This window comes from Mesoplodon densirostris, chromosome 1 (assembly GCF_025265405.1).
Source record: "Mesoplodon densirostris isolate mMesDen1 chromosome 1, mMesDen1 primary haplotype, whole genome shotgun sequence".
NCBI classification, from domain to species: Eukaryota; Metazoa; Chordata; class Mammalia; order Artiodactyla; family Ziphiidae; genus Mesoplodon; species Mesoplodon densirostris.
In genome coordinates, this window is record NC_082661.1 from 68,453,815 (window position 1) to 68,467,230 (window position 13,416).

A 13,416-nucleotide genomic window follows, 5' to 3' on the forward strand; every position below is an offset into this window, starting at 1 on the left:
AACAATTAAGAAAATGGTAATAGGAACATACATATCAATAACTACCTTAAATGTAAATGGATTAAATCCTCCAACCAAAATACAAAGACTGGCTGAACGGATACAAAAACAATGCCAATATATATGTTGTCTACAAGAGACCAACTTTGGACCCAGGGACACATTCAGACTGAAAGTGAGGGAATGGAAAAAGATATACCATACAAATGGAAATCAAAAGAAAGCTGGAGTAGCACTTCTCATATCACACAAAATAGATTTAAAATAAAGACTATTACAAGAGACAAAGAAGGATACTACATAATGATCAAGGGATAGATTCAAAAAGAAGATCTAACAGTTGTAAATATTTATGCACCCAACATAGGAGAACCTCAATACATAAGGCAAATGGTAACAGCCATAAAAGGGGAAATTGATGGTAACACAATCATAGTAGGGGACTTGAACAGCTCACTTTCACCAATGGACAGATCATGCAAAATGAAAATAAATAAGGAAACACAAGCTTTAAATGATATATTAAACAGGATGGACTTAATTAATATTTATAGGGCATTCCATTCCAAAACAACAGAATACACTTTCTTCTCAAGTGCTCATGGCACATTCTCCAGGATACATCATATCTTGGGTCACAAATCAAGCCTTGGTAAATTTAAGAAAATTGAAATTGTTTCAAGTATCTTTTCCGACCTCAAAGCTATGAGACTAGATATCAATTACAGGAAAAAAAAAACTAAAAAATACCAACACATAGAGGCTAAACAATATAGTACTTAGTAACCAAGAGATCACTGAAGAAACCAAAGAGGAAATCAAAAAATACCTAGAAACAAATGACAATGAAAACACGATGACCCAAAACCTATGGGATACAGCAAACACAGTTTTAAGAGGGAAGTCTATAGCAATACAATCCTACCTCAAGAAACAAGAAACATCTCAAATAAACAACCTAATCTTACACTTAAAGCAATTAGAGAAAGAAGAACAAAAAAAAACCAAAGTTAGCAGAAGGAAAGAGATCATAAAGATCAGATCAGAAATAAATGAAAAAGAAATGAAGGAAACAATAGCAAAGATCAATAAAACTAAAAGCTGTTTCTTTGAGAAGATAAACAAAATTTAAACAATTAGCCAGATTCATCACACACAAAAAAGGGAGAAGACTCAAATCAACAGAATTAGAAATGAAAAAGAAGTAATAACTGACACTGCAGAAATACATAGGATCATGAGAGATTGCTACAAGCAACTATATGCCAATAAAATGGACAACCTGGAAGAAATGGACACACTCTTAGAAAAGCACAACCCTCTGAGACTAAACCAGGAAGAAATAGAAATTATAAACAGACCAATCACAAGCACTGAAATTGAGACTGTGATTGAAAATCCTCCAACAAACAAAAGCACAGTACCAGGTGGCTTCACAGGTGAATTCTATCAAGTACTTAGAGAAGAGCTAACACCTATCCTTCTCAAACTCTTCCAAAATATAGCAAAGGGAGGAACATTTCCAAACTTATCCTACAAGACAACCATCACCCTGATAAGAAAACCAGACAAACATGTCACAAAGAAAAAAAACTACAGGCCAATATCATTGATGAAAATAGTTTCAAAATTCCTCAACAAAATACTAGCAAACAGAATCCAGCAGCACATTAAAAGGATCATACACCATGATCAAGTGGGGTTTATCCCAGGAATGCAAGGATTCTTCAACATACACAAATCAATCAATGTGATACACCATATTAACAAATTGAAGGAGAAAAACCATATGATCATCTCAATAGATGCACAAAAAGCTTTTGACAAAATTCAACACCCATTTATGGTAAAAACCCTCCAGAAAGTAGGCATAGAGGGAACTTTCCTCAAAATAATAAAGGCCATATATGACAAACCCACAACCAACATTGTTCTCAATGGTGAAAAATGAAACCATTTCCACTAAGATCAAGAACAATGCAAGGTTGTTTAAGTACATTTTGAGAAGAGTCAATGGAAGGAAGAATAGTAAAGAAGTTAAAATATACTATGTGAAGAGATTTTGAAGGATACAATTTGGAAACAAAAGGAATGACAGGAACAATATAAGCTATACATCTGAAAGGAGCTGCCAGTATACTTTTGAAAAGAAAGGGAGTCACAATATTCATTCAGGATATTGAATGACTTTAATGGTAAACAGGGTGAAGACAGGAATCTTAAAAATAGTGATTTTCCATTTCACCTCAGTAGTCCTCTGGTTATTTTTCTGTTCCCACACAGTTTTTCAGGACTTGTTTCATTTCTAGTCTTCATGCAGTCCATTGTGCATACAACAGGGTAACTTCCTTTTTCTCTGTGAGGATACAGTTACACCAGTGGGGTAAAAATTTCTGGATTCGTTGAAGTTTAAGTGATATCTGCTATTCTGTGAAGAGTCAGGCTCATCTTGCTTTGGCGGCAGTTTTGGTACAGCAGTGGCTTTTTCGTGGATTTTTGTTTGCAATGTGTTCTGTGCATCGCACAAGAGCCAAAAAAAAGCATCCATAGAGGAGAGGCTGTCTTGAGAGTGAAGCAGTGTTTACTCTGAAATGCCTTTGTCTAGTGTCCCAGCTGGATTGCCCTAGAGTCCAGTGTTGGCCTGGAAGCTCATATTTAGGCTGAGAAGAACTTTGGAATAGAAGAGAGCCTTTTAGAAGACAGAAATATGTGGAGACAGTTGCTAAAAGGAACAGCTGAGAAAGTGATGAAGTTATCATGAGCTAAATTTACAGTTAACCTGACTCCACACCTTAATTAGGACAACTGGAAAGACTTCAGGCTAGTTCTGGCCTTTCTTTTTAATGGCATTATCTACTAAGATAATCTAGAAGCCACTTTATGGTTGTTGTGTCAAATTTATAATTTCAAGAGGAAAGTTCTTCTTTCTCTAAATTCAAACTAAACCAATTATCTAATTATCATTCCTACTAATAAAAAACTGTAGCTTCCCTCACCCCTGAATTGATACAAACTCAGATATCTAAATGTTGTTCTTCTTTTAATTCTAAATATTTAAACCCTGTGGAAGACAACAAATTTCTTCGATAATACTTAGAATTATTTCCAGTTGTATTTTGGATATTTTATGTGCCTTTATCTGGTTGGAGGTCACAGTCTATAGAATAATTTTATTGATGTTCCCAGTGAGTCAGAAAAATATGATTTCTAGGTGGTGTGTTTATATTCACTAGCTTATTTTTCATTGATGCAATAAATGAGTCAATAACACAACATTTTGAATAGCAAGACCACAAAGATTGCATTTGTCTTCTATTCACCTTCATTTAGAAACCTTAATGCTAGTGTTTTCCCCTTTTGCTTTTTATTATAGACTCAGGAGTTTTCAGATTTACTGTATATAAATCAATCTGCATTAATGTTATTTTGAGTCCCAATTGTCTCAACTCAACAGAAACTCCCCTCAAATTGGGTATTCTGTATTCTTTTGACATGATTATGTATTCTATTATTTGTGAAAGCTACTTGGTTTCCAGCACAATGGATTTCACAGGCTCATGTTTTTAGCTTTCAAATCCAAAAGTAGAATCAACCACTTCTACAAGGAACCCCCGTGTCTCATAGTGACAAAATAGCACTGGAGACAAGAATTTAAGTGCTACTCTAAACAATGGAGGGTGAGAGAGATGCACTTCTTCTGGGCTATTTCTTCGGGCAGAGCTAAAAATGATGTATTCTCAATTTCCTTTGTAAAGTTATGTTTGATTTTGATATTTCCAATCCAATTTGAATAGTATAATATTTTTACTTAAAATTTTTATTCCAAAATTACACTTCCTTTTATTGTATGCTGAACATCTTGATTCCAAATGAAATAGACATCATTGCCCTTTTACTTTACTGAGAATATAAGAAAACCATTCTAAAATAGCAATTCAATATTAATGCAACATATATTTACTAAGTTTTTTTGTGTGTGTTTCTTTTTGTTTATATTGCATTTTGCTATGGATTTGCAGTCAGATTATTTTGCTTTAAAATAGTGTTTCTCAAACTTTTAATGCATCAGAATTACCTGGAAGGTTTGTTGAAAACAACATCTACCAAAAAAATAAAAAGAGAGAGAGAGAGAGAGAAAGAGAGAGCTGGATCTGGACCTCACCCCCTGAATTTCTGATTCTGTAAATTTAGGGTGGGTTGAAAATTTGTAATTCTAATAAATTTTCTGATGATACTGCTACCACTGGTACAAAACACTTTGAAAAATCCTGTTATAGAATCAATTATAATTTCTCACTCTCTATGGTTGCAAGTATACTTACCAGATCTATAACATTAGTTCAGGGATTTCTCCTTTTTCTCAATCTGAAGTTGTTGGCATTCTAAGAGTTGCCACTGGCAAATCCATGGAGAATGAATGTTGCTTAGATTGTTAAAACACCAGGAAAGAAACATTCACTCTACCTTGAGATGGTTAAAAGCACACAAACAAAACTCCATCAGCTCTGTATTCAAAATTCTAAACAACAGTTTCATTTCATCACTTGATCCACCTACAACAACTTGGTACATAGTTTTAAGTACAAGATATCTGTATTTGCTTTCTGGTTGAATAAACCAGTCCAGCTGCCTAAGATTTAATTTCTGACAAAATTGGAACACACAGACTTTCACATGTAACATTCCCTTGTTGTGTATTGTTGCAGTGAGATTATCCTAATTAGCAGTATCTTGACACAATACCAGCCAAAGCTTTACCTTTTCCACTGGGGAATCAAGAAGATCCCTAGTACCTTAGAATCCCATGTCATTAGCAAAGAGAAATAAAATAAATACAATCTCTTTGTGTTTGTCCTGAAATCCTTATAGGTATTACTGTATCCTCATACAGTTGTAGATAAACCTAGTTTAGGACACAAGTTTCTCAGATGCATTACCTTATTGCTGTACAAATTCTAACTTCAAAAAGTTAATCACATGTATTATAAAAAATAACCAGCATATATAACAATAAAAATTACAATTTAATTTTAAAATAACAACAACTGGAAACAAGTCAGGTATTACAACCTTAAGCCATGATTACAGAGTTCAAGTAGAAATGTTTCTACAGATTCATATAATTTCTAGATTATCTGGGTCCTGGTCCTTCTAGAGCCAATTCATAAAACAAGAATGTTTATAATTATAACACATACTAACTGCTAAAATTTATTTCAACTGAAGTCCCATATTTTAGATCATTTGCATAAAGCTTTAACTATTTAGTTTTAGTGCAGAAATCCAAATTCTTAAATAAAATCAAATATACCATGTACCAAAACCTCTGATTTTTACTTCTGTGTTAACTACACTTAATACTACAGAACAGCACACAAAATACAGCTTTTCAGAATCAAGAAAAGTTGATAAATGCTCTCATTTCATTATTAAATTTACTTTCATCATCTTTTCATATTTAAAAGAATTTAATACAAAATCCCCAAGTTTGGAATCAAAGTTTTGAAAAATACAAAATTCAAAAAGAGCCTTTTGTAAAGAAAAAGGAGGTACTATCCTTGTTATTATTCCAGATGTTAAGGCTCTTGGCCTTAAGACAAAGTGTTTTGTCAATTCATTGGCCTATGGCTTGTTTTATCAACCACAGATTAAAACTCCACTAGAAAAAGAAAATTCTTAGTTTTAAAACTGTTTAATTCTTATAATTTTTAGTTTCAAGCATTTACTGTCATCCTGTTGCTTTTCATAAAAATCATTAGCCACATATAGTTATTCAGATAGAAATTTATCTCATTTCCTATGTTTCACCATATACATCTTAATAGTTTTCTTGAGAGAAGGGCTCTTTTCCAAACAAATATATCTTAAGATTAAGCTATTCCTGAACTTCATTTTTATTGCAACATATTTGCAATATATTTTTAAAACTCCAAGAATTTTTTAAGGTGACAAATTCCTTTATACAAAAAATAATATGGTGCTTTTAAAATATGGTCACAAAAATTTTGACACTCCTCCCATTAAGCAGTGATATATATATCCTCTCTCCTTGAATCCAGGCTCTGTGTCTTCTTGACCAATAGATAGAAATGATACTGTGCAGGTTCTTGGCCCAGAGCTTAAAAAACTGATAGTTTCCTTTTCCTGTCTCTTACTCTTAAAACCCTGACACCATGCTGTGAGGACTCCCAAGCCACTCCACAGAGGAGCCCCCATGGGAAAAAAACTGATAGGCAACAACTTGGCAACCAGGTTACTCAGTTATCTTGTAAGTGAGTCCTCTGGTCCCAGTTGAGCCAGCTCAGCTAACGTTGCATGGAGCAGTGGTGAGCTGTCCCCACTCCCTAAATTATAGATTTGTGAGCAAAACAAATCGTGGTTGTTATTCATCCACTAAATTTTGAGGCAATTTGTTATGCAGCAAAAATACCCAGAACACTGCTGCTTACAATTTTATATTCTATAACTGGAAGAAATTTCTTAGCGTTAAACATGTTTACATTCTAGTATCATCTAAACACTTCTTGATACATTAAAACATTTTTAAAATTTAATAATCCTTCCCCCTCTTTAGATCTTTATAATAAATTTCTGTAAGCAAGGAAAGTTACTCTACTTTGATCTATTTCCATTTGTAGTTTTCAAAAATTTAAGTCAACAGTGAATAAGTTTTTGTGGTGATGGAACCGATTGAGGTAATGTTTACATCAATTAATACATGTGATAAAATTTCTTAGAACAGTATACAAAAAATAAAAATAAAGGGTTCATGTAAAAACTTGCAAAATCTGAATAAGGTCTGCACTTGAGTTAATATTACTGTACCAATGCCAATTTTCTAGGTTTGAAAATATACTATGATTTTTTAAGTACTTTAACATTTGGGAGAAGCTGGATGAAAGCTACACAGGAAACCTGTATTATTTTCAAAATAGCTAGTGAGATTTACACTATTTCAAAGTAAAAAGTTATAAGAAAAAATTAAGGTCTGGACAATAGAAAAAGTCATTTCAGTAAAATAAGTCACCCTGGCAAGGAGTCTTTGGCCCATTTATTGCAGTTAGAAAAGGAACTACAAGTCATGGTTTCTAGGATGAGCACTCTTAGGGCTCAGAGACTTTGGTGATGATACTTCAAAGGCTTATTCTTTTATTGATACAGACAATTTCATAGAGGAGATTCTGTCATCCTCAGGAAAGAAAAATATGGAGGTGTAAGTACTTGGTACAAGAGTGGTTTTAAACGTACAAGCAAAACGTGAAGGTGACTGAGGTTTATTTGGACACTCATTTTTCCAATGACTTGGATTCTTTAGTGGTCACAATTTTCCCAAACCTGTCCTGGTGGGTGGATAAAGTTTTCAAATATGTGAGGGTTTGGTCTTTATCTGGTGGATTTTTTGCAAGTATTTGTAAAAGTCTTCTCCAGTTTTCCCACTTTACCCCAGGTCCTTAATGATGTTCAGAAACCTCACTTGAGGATGTTGTGAGGAAGGCAATGCAGGATTGCATCATTCTTTTGTAAGCCTCATCTTCCTACAGATACTTTGTGATGGGAATGACTTTTCCAGGTTTTCTCTTCCATGGTTCAGGATCCAACAAGGGAAAACCATTATTTGGGGCCATCTGTGGGGAGCTGGTTTCCTCTCTTAGTGCATTTTATAAGTAGAGGACCATAACAGTTCAACAAAAATTGAGGTGTAATGGTCCTTAATAACTCAAAAATTTTGGACAATCCATTTTGTATAAGGATCAAAATAGAGCACACAAAAATAACAATCTCCTTTTTGAAGGTAGGATGGAGTCAGACAGCAGATAGGAAGCCATACAGGAAGAAGCAGATAGGAAGCCAGACTCAGTCTATGTTTCCTACATATAAGAGTGAAAGTCTTCCTGAACATTAAATAGCTCAAGAATAGAGCTTCACTGCAGCATCAGTCCCTAGGTGGCAGAGGAGAGGTAAGCAGAAGACAAAAATTTGAGACATCAAGGGGTCTCATATATGTGCATTTGACTTTTATTTTGTAGCCCTTTTGCATTGTTCTCCAGACCAGAAGACTCCAAATCCTGCTCAGAGGACCCCCGTTTGTTGTGAAAATAAAACCACAGCACAGACATGTTAAAATGTGGCATTATTATTTACTAAGATATCTGCATTAGAAAAGAAATGAGAGGAGAATACACCAACCAGAAACCAGGTAATGACTTTGCCTCAGTTTTTAACACTCCAGTTTTCCTCAGGTTTGTTTTATTCATGAATACCACCTGAATTTCTATGTCCCTGGTGCTGCTACCTCCCCAAAACAAACTTATTCTAATAATCAGTAAGAGAACGTCAGACACCCCAAATTTTAAATGGGTAACAGTTACAAGTATGTACTTCACAACTGAGAGTATCCAAACAGACAATAAACACTTGATGAAGTAGTCAACATCTTTTTTTTTTTTTTAAGAAATATGGGTTTAAACCACAGTGCGAAACAAGCCCACCAAAACGGCTAAAAGTTAAGAAGACTGGCCATATCAAGTATGATGAGGATGTAAATTTAAATTATTATGAACTTCTAGTAGACATTTTAATTGGTGTAACCAGTTTGGAGAATCGTTTTCAGCCACATCTACTAAAGCTAAATCTTACCAACCCTATCCAGAAATTTCTCTCTATGGAAATGAGAGCATACATGCACTCAATAGCATTCATAGCAGCATCATTCAATAATATTTCGTAGGCAGAAACAACTCAGATATCCAAGAAGAGTAAACTGATAGATAAATGGTGGTATATGTAAACCATCCTGCAGCATGAGGAAATGCACATACTGGTGCTGTGTGCAACTACTTGGCTGGGTCTCCTAAACATCACAGTAAGGAAAGAATGGCAGACACAAAGGAGAACCATCTGTATGATTCCATTACATAAAGCTCAACAACAAGCCACACTGATTTATGGTGGTAACAGTCAGGATCATGGTTTCTTCTGGACAGGAGGGAACCTCCTGTATGTGGGACAATGTCCCCAGTCCCCTCTGATCCAATTTACCATTTCTGTGCCACCACCTATACCTCTGCTCTGCAGGACTTTCAATGGACAGTACCTGTGGGGCTTCTTGGACAAGCTGTTCCTTTGGAGGCTTTGACCACAAGCCCAGAGAAATAGAGGGGTCTGAGAGTTTGTGTTTTCCATTCCCAGAGTCATTACCACTGACTGTCACTGGGAGTAAGAAAGTCCGGCCCCCCTGACACACGTAGAATAACGCTGAGTCCTGAGTTCTCCTCTCACTCCTGAGTTCTCCTCTCAGGTCAGACTGAAGCTACCTGGGGGGGGGGGGGGCTTTCACGCTGATGACATCTTTCTCCCCTTCTCTGACCTCCCTGCTTCTCTCATTCCCTGACCTGTCTCCCATGGGAGCATTTCCTTAATAATTCACTTGCACACAAATTCTCATCTTGGCATCTGCTTCTGGGAAACCTAACTGAATCAGCTGGCAGTAGTCAGCTTTTGTTGAAAACGCTAGTTGGAGAAAAAAAAAAGTTGGTAATGTTGATGTGTTCACTTTATGATAGTCTATCAGGGTGTACAATTATCATTTTTAGTTTTCTATATGTATATTATTCTTCAAGAAGAGAAGTTTAAAAAATATATTTCAAACCCTGTGACTAGAAAAATCCAGAAATGTATCCTAGAATGTTTTCATAGAGTTATGTAATAATGTGAGTTTAAGAACATTAATTACAATGTTATTAGAATAACAAATAATCAAAAACATTGTTTATATTCAAACTTAATTTTTAAGTTATAGCATGTTAACATCTACATGATTTCTTTTCGTTTTTATTTATTTATTTTTTAAACTAGTTTCTGCTTTATAACAAAGTGAATCAGTTATACATATACATCTGTTTCCATATCCCTTCCCTCTTGCATCTCCCTCCCTCCCACCCTCCCTATCCCATCCCTCCAGGCGGTCACAAAGCACCGAGCTGATCTCCCTGTGCTATGCGGCTGCTTCCCACTATCCATCTACCTTACGTTTGGTAGTGTATATTTGTCCATGCCTATCTCTCGCTTTGTCACAGCTTACCCTTCTCCCTCCCCATATCCTCAAGTCCATTCTCAAGTAGGTCTATGTCTTTATTCCTGTTTTACCCCTAGGTTCTTCATGACAATATTTTTTCTTAAATTCCATATATATGTATTAGCATACGGTATTTGTCTTTCTCTTTCTAACCTACTTCACTCTGTATGACAGACTCCAGGTCAATCCACCTCATTACAAATAGCTCAATTTCATTTCTTTTTATGGCTGAGTAATATTCCATTGTATATATGTGCCACATCTTCTTTATCCATTCATCTGATGATGGACACTTAGGTTGTTTCCATCTCTGGGCTATTGTGAATAGAGCTGTAATGAACATTTTGGTATATGTCTCTTTTTGAATTATGGTTTTCTCAGGGTATATGCCTAGTAGTGGGATTGCTGGGTCACATGGTAGTTCTATTTGTAGTTTTTTAAGGAACCTCCATACTGTTCTCCATAGTGGCTGTACCAATTCACATTCCCAACAGCAGTGCAAGAGGGCTCCCTTTTCTCCACACCCTCTCCAGCATTTATTGTTTCTAGATTTTTTGATGATGGCCATTCTGACCGGTGTGAGATGATATCTCATTGTAGTTTTGATTTGCATTTCTCTAATGATTAATGATGTTGAGCATTCTTTCATGTGTTTGTTGGAAGTCTGTATATCTTCTTTGGAGAAATGTCTATTTAGGTCTTCTGCCCAGTTTTGGATTGGGTTCTTTGTTTTTTTTGCTATTGAGCTACATGAGCTGCTTATAAATTTTGGAGATTAATCCTTTGTCAGTTGCTTCATTTGCAAATATTTTCTCCCATTCTGAGGGTTGTCTTTTGGTCTTGTGTATGGTTTCCTTTGCTGTGCAAAAGCTTTGAAGTTTCATTAGGTCCCATTTGTTTATTTTTGTTTTTATTTCCATTTCTCTAGGAGGTGGGTCCAAAAGGTTCTTGCTATGATTTATGTCATAGAGTGTTCTGCCTATGTTTTCCTCTATGAGTTTGACAGTGTCTGGCCTTACATTTAGGTCTTTAATCCATTTTGAGCTTATTTTTGTGTATGGTGTTAGGGAGTGATCTAATCTCATACTTTTACATGTCCCTGTCCAGTTTTCCCAGCACCACTTATTGAAGAGGCTGTCCTTTCTCCACTGTACATTCCTGCCTCCTTTATCAAAGATAAGGTGACCATATGTCCGTGGGTTTATCTCTGGGCTTTCTATCCTGTTCCATTGATCTATCTTTCTGTTTTTGTGCCAGTACTACACTGTCTTGATTACTGTAGCTTTGTAGTATAGTCTGAAGTCAGGGAGCCTGATTCCTCCAACTCCATTTTTCGTTCTCAAGATTGCTTTGGCTCTTCTGGGTCTTAACATCTACATGATTAAACACCACCTATTTATTACAAAACACTTTAAATTATTTAATGGCAAAAATATCAATAAGTATTATTTTTTAAATAATCAAATTACAAGGCAGTACATAAAATATAGCTCCCATTTGGAAAAATAAAATTGTTTATGTATTTTTAATGTGCATCAAGATATTAGTAGTGGTTAAGTGGTAAAATTATGCCTACTTTTTTTTTCACTCTCTTCTGAAGTCTTCAGCATATTTTCTCAATTTTCTATGATAAATATGTAGTCATTTTAATCAGAAATGTAAAAAAAACCAAAAGGGGCCTTCCCTGGTGGTGCAGTGGTTGAGAGTCTGCCTGCTGATGCAGGGGACACAGGTTCGTGCCCCAGTTCGGGAAGATCCCACATGCCATGGAGCGGCTAGGTCCGTGAGCCATGGTCACTGAGCCTGCGTGTCCAGAGCCTGTGCTCCCCAACGGGAGAGGCCACAACAGTGAGAGGCCCGTGTACTGCAAAAAAAATAATAATAAATAAATAAATAAAATTTTAAAAATAAAATAAATAAAAATAAAAATAGGTGGATATTCTCCACAGCAATCGAGCTGGCTACTACCAAAAAAGGAAGAAAAAATAACAAAATAACAAATTTTAAAGTGTTGGTGAGTATGTAGAGAAATCAAAACCCTTGTTTACTATGGATGGGAATGTAAAATGGTGCAGCCACTATGGAAAACAATACAGCATTTTTTTTAAAATTAAAATCAGAACTATCATATCAACCAGCAATTCCTCTTCTGGGTATGTATCCAAAAGAATTGAAAACAGGGTCTCAAAGAGATACTGGTGTACCCATGCACACAGAGGCACTATTCACAATAGCCAAAATGTAGAAGCACCCAAGTGTTCATTAATGGATGAATGGAAAAATAAAATGTGGTATACCTATATACAATGTAATATTATTTAGCCTGAAAAAGGGATGAAATTCTGACACATGCTACAACAATGATGGACCTCAAAGACAGTATGCTAAGTGAAATAAGCCAGTCACAAAAGGATAAGTACTGTATGATTCCATTATAGGAAGTATCTAGAGTAGCCAAATTCATAAAAACAGGAAGTAGAATGGTTGCCAGGTGCTGGGTGGTGAGGGACATGGGGAATTGTTTAATTGGTATAGAGTTATGATTTTGCAAGAAGAAAAGTTCTGGAGATTGTTTGCACAGCATTGTGAATATACTTAAAAATAATGAACTGTATACTTAAAATGATTAAGATGATAAATTTTATGTTATGTGTACTCTAGCACAATTTTTTAAAAAATGGGTGGATATTACTATTGCCATTTAAGGATGGTTGAGGTGGAGCAATTCCAGGACTTTCAGTTTTAATCCTAGTCACTGCCCAACAAATGTTTACTCTGCTAATTAACTCTGCATCATCATCAGTGGTTTCCTTTCTTCTCAGCACTTTATGCTCTAGACAAGTGTTGTCCAGTAGAACCTTCTGCAATGATGGAATTGTTCTATATCTGAGCTGTCCAAAGCAGTAGCCACCAGTACATGGCTGTTGAGCATTTGAAATGTGCCTTGTATGACTGAGGATCTGTATTTTTTATTTTATCTAATTATCATTAATTCAATTTAAGTAGTTGCATGTAGCCACAAGGGGTTTCTATATTAATGCTGGTCTAGACTGTTTTGTATCCATTGTCCTCTACCACTGGATGAACTTTGCTCGTGATAACTTTGAGAAAACAGAAGAAAAGCTCTCCACTCTCAACAGTTCTTATTTTTCTCTTTTTCTGGATTACAGTTGGAACCCATTTGTTGGAACCACATCTCTTAAACATTATGTTTTCTCTACCTTTCCCAATTAAAGAGCCTCATTTGTGATATTCCTTTTCATCTGCTCTGCTGGCAAACAATTGTCATTGTGAAATAGCTGATAAGTGTTTTGCCCAGTTTCTGATTGTCATCAGGTTAC